The sequence below is a fragment of the Myripristis murdjan genome, chromosome 13 (assembly GCF_902150065.1).
Source record: "Myripristis murdjan chromosome 13, fMyrMur1.1, whole genome shotgun sequence".
NCBI classification, from domain to species: domain Eukaryota; kingdom Metazoa; phylum Chordata; class Actinopteri; order Holocentriformes; family Holocentridae; genus Myripristis; species Myripristis murdjan.
In genome coordinates, this window is record NC_043992.1 from 3,406,657 (window position 1) to 3,415,212 (window position 8,556).

The window sequence follows — 8,556 nt, forward strand, 5'->3', positions numbered from 1 at the left end:
GGAAAGAGAAAGGAGCAGAGTCATTTGTTGTTGTGGAGGAAGGCCGGATTAGAGTAGCAGGACAAAGTGCCATACCGACCGAGTACATTTCCTGATAGATTATACTATAGGACTTCAATATTGCATGTGCAAGTGAGAGAGAGAGGGAGAGCGAGCAAGAGAGAGAGAGGGGAAGAGAGACACAGAGAGAGAGAGAGAGAGAGAGAGAGACGATTGAGATGGAGAGAGAGAAACCAGAGACACAGAGCAAGAGAGAGAGAGAGAGAGAGAGAGAGAGAGAGAGCAGGGGGAAGAGGAGGAGGGGCATTAATGAATAATCCATCCTGCAATATAAAAGCTAAAGCACTTGCATATTGAGCATAAGCTAAACATGATGGTAGGGGAATTACACAAAAAGGGCTGTGTTAGCAAACACTGAAGAACTGAAAGGTGATATATTACCCACAACTCACATTGTAGATAGATAGATAGATAGATAGATAGATAGATAGATAGATAGATAGATAGATAGGTGCATTTTTTTTAACTGCAACATTGCTGTAATATCCCTATTAGGACAGTGACCTTGCTTTACTTTATTGTATTTTCCCTATAATCTTCCAGTGTCCTTATAATATTCCTTATAGGACGCTGTGTGGTGGGGGTGGTGGTGTGGGGGTGTGGGTGGAACTTGAGACAGGGAGATGGATGATGGATGGAAGAAGGGATGGGCTGCAGCCTGCATGGTGCAGGCAGGGAAAAACAAGGGAAGCCCCGGCAAAACTGCAGAGAGAGAGAGAGAGAGAGAGAGAGAGAGAGAGAGAGAGAGAGAGAGAGAGAGAGAGAGAGAGAGAGAGAGAGAGAGAGGGAAGCCCCGGTGTAGCTGCTGCGTACCGGAGGAGGATACCGGAGGATCCCCCGCTTCTCCCTCCGCTCTCCGCGCTGCAGACAAGCCGCTGTCAGACTTCAGACTTGAAAATCCACAAGCCGTTTGATCCCTCACGCTAAATCTGATGCAAGTGTATTGATCTCCGGTGGAGCTGGCCGAGCCTCGGAGCTGTGTGGGGAGCCAAGAGGCGCATGTGGCCCGTACACACAGCACACACTGACACACACTCAGAATCCAGGAACACACTCAGCAACAGCTCAGCCATTTCAAACCCTCTCTGTTTTGAGGTTCTCTAACATTACATGTTGTTTCAAAATGCTCCTGGATCACAGTGTCTGCATGTAACCATAACTTATTCCATGTTATTCCCATTATTTTTCTGCATCACGCATGCAGACACAAGTGAATGCATGTGAAACACAGAGTATATCGGTCCTTTTCACACCATTGCCAGTCATTTCATTCAAGAATCTGACCCAGGCACGATTTTGTGTTTTCCATATTTGCGGTGCACGTCTTCATCATAGATGGTGCGCACCGTTACGCAACGCTTTAACGCTTGGGTGAGCGGCGTTTGAAGAGGAAAAAAAAAAACTCGTAGTGTTGGTTCAAATGCAGGACTTGCTCTGACACTGAACAGAGTGTGGTGGGTGACGGGAGTCAGGGTGGGTCAAACAAAGTGTGCAGTTGGGGACCTCGGGGCGGAGGAGCAGGGCAGGAGCCGAGCAGGAGCCACAGCCCGGACCGACGCTCCGCTGCGCCAAGCTGGACACAAACAGACAGGAGGAAACCGGAAAACCGGAGAGATTGGCTTCAAAATAAAGCGTGTTCTGTTTGAAAAGAGTGGCTTATAGTGATCTACAGAGCATGTGCATTGTGCATTGAGGATCTGTAGACAAGTAGGCTATCTTCTACCAAAAAAAAAAAAGATTGCTGCCTATTTTACATGATGTTGCTGAACAGCAGAAGGACCGTGTGTGTGTGTGTGTGTGTGTGTGTGCATGATAGTGAGAGAGAGACAGAGACAAACAGCTGTGGTTACATGACTCCCAAACAGAAAATACCCCGTACCTAACACGTTATTCTTACATTTGCACTTTGCTCGGAATGACTTCTCAAAACTGCTGCGGTGGCGCAACAACAGGCTGCAACTTTGAAGGTTGTGAGCGGAAGCCGTGTCTCTACTCCCGCTGCCTTGACAGTGCTCTAAGACTGCAGCCAGGAGGCGCATTATCCTCGGAGAACGACTTACTACAAACTGACATGAAGCCGAGGCTTAACCGAGGAAGAGAAGATTGCTCTTTATTTTGTAGCAGGATCATTTTATCAGACATGCAGAAAAAAAAATTACACTATCAACTTTTTCTCTAGGGAGGGAAAAACGGGTTGAGGAGAGATGCGGCTCCAACTTGCAGTGCAGAGCTCGGCGCTGACACTGCCCAGGGTTACGGCACGGACTCGCACACCAACACCCATTACACCATTCTACTGTGAGGAGCTCTGGCAGATTTACACCAAAAAAAAAAAAAAAAAAAAAAAAAAAAAACACGAATATGTAGTCTACGCGCGTCTCCCAGCAGCCCCGCAGCATCCTCAGTATTTCACTCATGCTCCTCAAAACTCCAGGGAAACAAACAAACAGACGCAACGTGGATCTTGGATGTGTAGAATAAAGCCACGAGAAATCCCTCATTCATTTAAAATAACGCGACAGATTCTCCATGCGTATGCCAAAGCTGAAATACACTTAGCGCGGCTTTCCAACAAAATACACAAGATATTTTAATTTTGTTAAATTTTGGACATACATTGACATACAGCAGGTTTTCACACACAGCAGCATCGCCTCCAGCAGACGCGCATTCCGGCAGCGGCTCTAGTCCAGTTTTTGGCACAACAGAGCCGCTCCACATGGTCGCTCCCAGCCAGTGATGTCCACTGGTGATGTAGCACTATACAGGCGCACATGAGCAAGTGCGCACAACACAAACCCAAAACACACACACACACTCATACGCACAAACACACAGAGACACACGCACGCAGAGCAGAGCGGCAAAGTGACTGTCTCTTACCTTCAGTTGTAGCGCAGAGCGAGGCGCGGAGCGGTAAACATAATCTGATGGGAGAGTGAGAGGCTGACTGAGAAAACTGTCCTTGGTAGTGGAAATGTGCTCCTCTCTCTCTCTCTCTCTCTCTCTCTCTCTCTCTCTCTCTCTCTCTCTCCGCCTGACACACTCAACAAACTGCTGCATACACACACACACACACGCACACCCGCGCTCAGAAACGCGTTACTGCCCCCCCTCACCGGTCCCTCGTCGTCACGCAGGGCGGGGTGCCGAGGAGCGCGGTTTGCATCGGGAGCGCGCCTGGTGATCCCAGGAGAGGCGAGGGGAGGATGAAAGGGCGCATGGAAGGACACGAGAAAGGAAAGGAAAGGAAAGGAAAGGAAAGGAAAGGAAAGGAAAGGAAAGGAAAGGAAAGGAAAGGAAAGGGGGATGAGGTGATGGGTGGATAATAGAGAAAATGAGGGAGGAGAATAGCTGGAGGAAGAAAAGAGAGGTGGAGCGGAAATGAAAGACGGGAGGAAAGGAGATAAAGTGAAGCGGAGAGATAAGGGGAAAAGAGAGCAGTAGGAGGTGAGAGGAGAGGATGAACAGGTGCACAGAAGGAAATGAGAAAGTAAAGAAAAGAAGAAGGGCAAGGGATCACGGGAGAAGAAGAGAACAGAGAGAAGGAGGAGAGAACAGAAAAGGGATGAAAGGAAAGAAAATAAATGATGGAGGGGAGGAAAGGAAAGGAAAGGAAAGGGGATCAATTTAGTAGAGATGATAAGGGAGGAGAACAGCTGGAGGAAGAAGAGGAGAGGTGGAAGAGAAATGAAAAATGGAAGGAAAGGAGTGAGAGTGAAGAGGAGAGATGAAAGGAAAAGAAAGGCGTAGGAGGCAAGAGGAGAAGATGAAAGAGTACATTGAAGGGAATGAGAAAGGAAAGGAAAGAAGAAATGACAGATGAGGAGAGGAGGTCATGGGAGAAGAGAGATGAGAGGAGAAGAAGAGGATGGATGAAAGGAAAGGAGGTGAGAGGTGAACAGGGATGAGGAAAGGAAACAAGGGGACGTGGGAAGAAAGGAAAAAGGAAAGGGCAGATTAAAGGACAGGAAAGGAAGTGAGGACAGGAGAAAGAAGGAGAGAGGAAATGGATGAAAGGAAAGAAACGAACAGCAGAAGGAGAGGAGGGAAGAAGGGATGAAACAGGAGCCGCTGGATAAATGAGAAAAACAGATGAAAAGGAAAGGAGGGAAGAGAAGCGAAGAGAAGGAGGTGAGAGGAGAAAGATGAGAGGATGAACATGGAGCATGGAGGGACATTTGAAAGTAAAGAAAGAGAAGGAATGGAGGTGAGAGGACATGGGAGGAGAGGAGAATGAGAAGGAAAGATGGAAAACAAGGAGAGGAGGGATGGACGGAATGGAAAAAGAAGAGAAGCAACATTTAAAGTTGATCAGGGGAACCACATCCTCCTCCTCCAGACTTCAACCGTGTGTGTGTGTGTGTGTGTGTGTGTGTGTGCTCCTCAGCTCTCCAGCAGCTGGCCTGCAGCAGCACAGGGGCTTCAGCAGCCTGCAGGCCGGAGCAGAGCAGCAGGCATTCATCACAGTATTGAGCAGGGCCAATTACTTAGCTGCTGTGTGATGGTTCAGGCTCTGATCTCACTGCTGACCAGGCAGACAGGAAATCCAGCCAGTCAGTTGGTAAGAACACAGCGGGCTGGAGTGCATCCTCCACACTGCCCCGATAAACATCCATCAAGTGGGATGTGTCAGTTTGAGATGCCGTGGTCTGCTGCTGGACACAGAGCCCCCTCGGTCCCTCTCCTCCATCTTCCCTCCACATCTCTTCCCAGACAGTCGCTCTCTCTCCCTCCCTGTTCCCTCCAGGATCTGGCGGCATTTTATGGGAAAGGGGATCAAGCAAAAGGAAAAAAAAAAATTCTAATGACTAATTATTAAAGGGCCACGACTGCAGGAATCCTAGTTCTGTTTAAATTGTTCATATTTCTATTTTTTTTTTTTTTATATAATCCTTGTTTATAGTGTTTATATTGCTTACTGCTATTCATCTGTGTATACTGTATATTTCTTCTAAATTTGCACATTGACCTACATCTATGCACATTTTATACACCCATGCACACGTTTTTTTTTTTTGTTTTTTTTTTGCACATTGCTTTTTGCACACTGGATTGTACTTAGATCTTATTCTGTTGTACTCAGATCTTATTCTGTTGTACTTAGATCTTATTCTTTATTTTTTTATTTTTTATTTATTTAATCTGTAATTTGTCGATACTGCTGAAAAACTGCGAATTTCCTGCAGGATGAATAAAGTATCTATCTATCTATCTATCTATCTATCTATCTATCTATCTCCTTCAACACTCTCATTTGTGATCAGAAATGTCTCCTGTAAACATTGGTGACGTATGATTTAGTTTGAGTGTTAAACATTGAACAGTGATGCATTTTCAAAAATCCAAACCAATTTTTTAACAGGCAGTTTTATGGCAAGCCGTTTGTAGGCATTTAATAGCTGGACTGTGCTGTACTGCAGGTCCAGAATTCAGCTCTTCCTGGTCAAACAGAACATCTCAGAAATCCACAGTGGCATTGCTCCAAGGACAAATGACATGACTTTTGCCATTCATGTGTATGGGGTCTCTCATTACAGATATCTACAACTTAGTTTTAGATAGTTGCAAAGTGGACTGCAGATATACACAAATTAATGACTGGTCGTAATTTTGGTTCCTGAATCTACAATGTAATGCTGACTAGTCATAATTCCAGTACAGTGTATCCCTAATTCCCCTCAATTCAGAATATCTACATTGCCCTCTTTAGATATCTGAAATTAAGTTTTAACTAGTCCAAATGATGTTGTAGGTATTTTTCACTGGAATTATCACACGTCAGGATTAAACTGCAGCTATCTGAAACTGGAATTATGACTAGTCATAAGTCAGTTGTAGTAACGAGAATCTACAAACACATGAAGGGCAAAGGTGATGTCATTTGTCTAAGGAATGACGTTGTGCACATCTGAAATTACAGTTGGGGATAGGAGGAATGTCACTGTGGAAATCTCTGTCATTTTTCCTGGTCAGAATGAAGTTATAGATATCTTCAACAATAATTCTGACTAGTCACCATGTAATTACAACTAGTCAAAATGATGATGTCAGTCCCTGTAATGTTCGTTCCAGATGGTCAGATTTAGCTGTTAAGTGTTCAAACAGCTTGCCACACAGTGTCAAACCCACTCCAGGACTGGGCTTGGTCCTGATTGGCTCCCTCACTAAAACAATTACTGAAATCAAGTTTGCAGCGTTTGACAGGGAGGCAGCAGTCAGCAGCTCTGTCTCGTCTGAAGTAGAGGAGCTGGTGTTTCATCAAATCCAGGTCCAGCATTGTGACTGTGCAGTGTTCACTAAGGGTCTGTGCAGAATCTGTTTTTATGGCGTCCCATGCAGCGCTGCGATGAGTCAGTATTTTGGAGACCAGCAAACATGCTCTGCCTGTTCATGTGGTAATTTCATGCATGTGCAACCCTGGAAGGGGTGTCTCGCAGGAACGGGAGGTGTATTTAAAAATGAAGAGGCACAAGACAAAATGCTGCTACCTTTGTAAAAATTAAGTAAATCCTGTAAATGTCTCCTGGCGTTGCCTCTCCACATTCACTGTGGGTCATGATGCTTCAGCTGTTTACAAAGTACAGCTGACACTTTATATTAACCTTCATCAAAAAATGGCAAATTGATAGTTAATTAAACTTTAGCTAATTGTTATTTTACAGTTAACAAACAATGAAAATATGATTAATAAAATTTACTTATTACATCGTAAAATATGTATTAATGGTTTATTGTTGCACAAATTATAACATTTTATTTGTAAAAGCATTATTTGTAATCTGAGTCATTAAATTTGGAAACAACATGTTATCTGGAAAACGGACCTTTAAATTGCAGCCATAGCCAGAATCATCTTACTCCGCGCACGTAAGAAATGGACTTGTGTTGGTGGTATCAGGCTGAAGCAGATCAGTGACCTAAGTTCTTCACTTTATCATAAACACCAGAGACTGGGCAGATATTTAGTATTTCACAGGTTCTCCACTGAAAAATCACATTAGACACAAATGGATCTGAAAGGTGTTTAGGTTCATATTTGAAGGTAATGTATTTGTTCCATCAGAGCCAGCAGCTCATATCTACAGCCTTTCTAACATTTACATTCCTTAACACTAGGTTAACTACAGTCTGGGCGGCAGCAAGTCCCAGGTTAAGGCTTCACACCTGAAAATCAAAGCCCGGGGTCACAGTCCTCAGAAATGTTTACAGCTGCAGCGTCCACACACGGCACTGTTGGCTTGATTGAACAAAAAAAAAAAAAATAAATAAAATAAACTTGATTCACAGTGCAGAAAACTTAACCAGCATTCTGCAATATCCTAAGATAGTTCCAAAAAATAATATCTTTGGCTCAGTGGAGAATGAGGATCAGAGATACAAAAAATGCATTGTACTATCTGGTGGATGGATGTAAATTTCTCTTTATTTTTATTTGTTTATTTATTCATTTATTTTTTGAGTTCTCAAGGTTAGCAACTTTAAAAAGACGTTTTAACCATTAAATCCCCCATTTTCCAGTGTTAACATATAGGTCTATTAATAACTGTTGTTAAGTGCCTGTAGAGAGAGCAGCCAGTCGTCTGGCTGGTTTCTTCTCTCTGCTGCAGTTCTTAGGTACAGGAGTCAGCTCACAGTTGATGGGTGTTGTAACACTGCTGTGCTCTGCTAGACCCAGAATAGCTCCAAAGTATATCACTGGTTTGAGTGGAGAATAAGGCATCCCAGATCCAAAAAATATATTGTGTTGTGTTGTGGAGGGATGGATTATTTTAGTTGTCGCTGTGAATTTGAACAGTCCTTTCACCTCTTCAGCAACTTTAAAAAGTAAACAACCACTAAGCAATTTTGAAAAGGTGCTTTAACCATTAAATCCCACAGTTTCCAGTGTCGACATACTGTCCTAATAGTAACTGTCATCACATTCAGCTGGAGACAGCAGGTTACTGACTATCACAGAGACACACTCGTCCTCGCGTGGTGGTGCACGTTAAATACAAGCAGAGAGAGCAGATTGGCCAGGCGACCCCTACATGAGCTCTGCAGTGCGCCACACATCTGAGTACTACCACGCAAATGGAATCCAACACAAGCACACACACACATACACACACACACACACGCGCGCGCACAAATGCATACTCACTCACATGAAAGCCATGTGGGGCTTTAAAGCAGAGAGTCCCTGACCTCTGGCTGGGGTCAGGTAAGTGATGCTTATCTCTAAACAGGAATAAATACACATTTAGACGCTTTACACACACAAGCATAAACTGCTGTTTAATGTAAATACACACACAATACTGAAGTAAATAATACAAGCACTTATATACTTATATACAATATAAGCATTTACAACACGTACACAGCCAGCGGCAGCGACTCTCCTTCCTCCATACAGATGAACGATATGCTGTGTTGTGTGTATGTGTGTGTGTGAGTGTGTGTGTGCGTCTGTGCCAGGTATTACTAATGTTGTGGGGACGTAAATCTGTT

General features: G+C 44.1%; 1 protein-coding gene across 1 annotated transcript in view; it reads right to left on the reverse strand.

Annotated features, from left to right (window-relative positions):
• Window positions 1-3,003, reverse strand: part of slc8a2b (solute carrier family 8 member 2b) — a 283,027-nt gene extending 280,024 nt beyond the window's left edge. The window contains exon 1 of the mRNA XM_030067827.1: window positions 2,944-3,003. The gene's annotated coding sequence lies outside the window, so the exon portion shown is untranslated. The remainder of the gene's footprint in view (window positions 1-2,943) is intronic.
• Window positions 3,004-8,556: the final 5,553 nt, after the last annotated feature.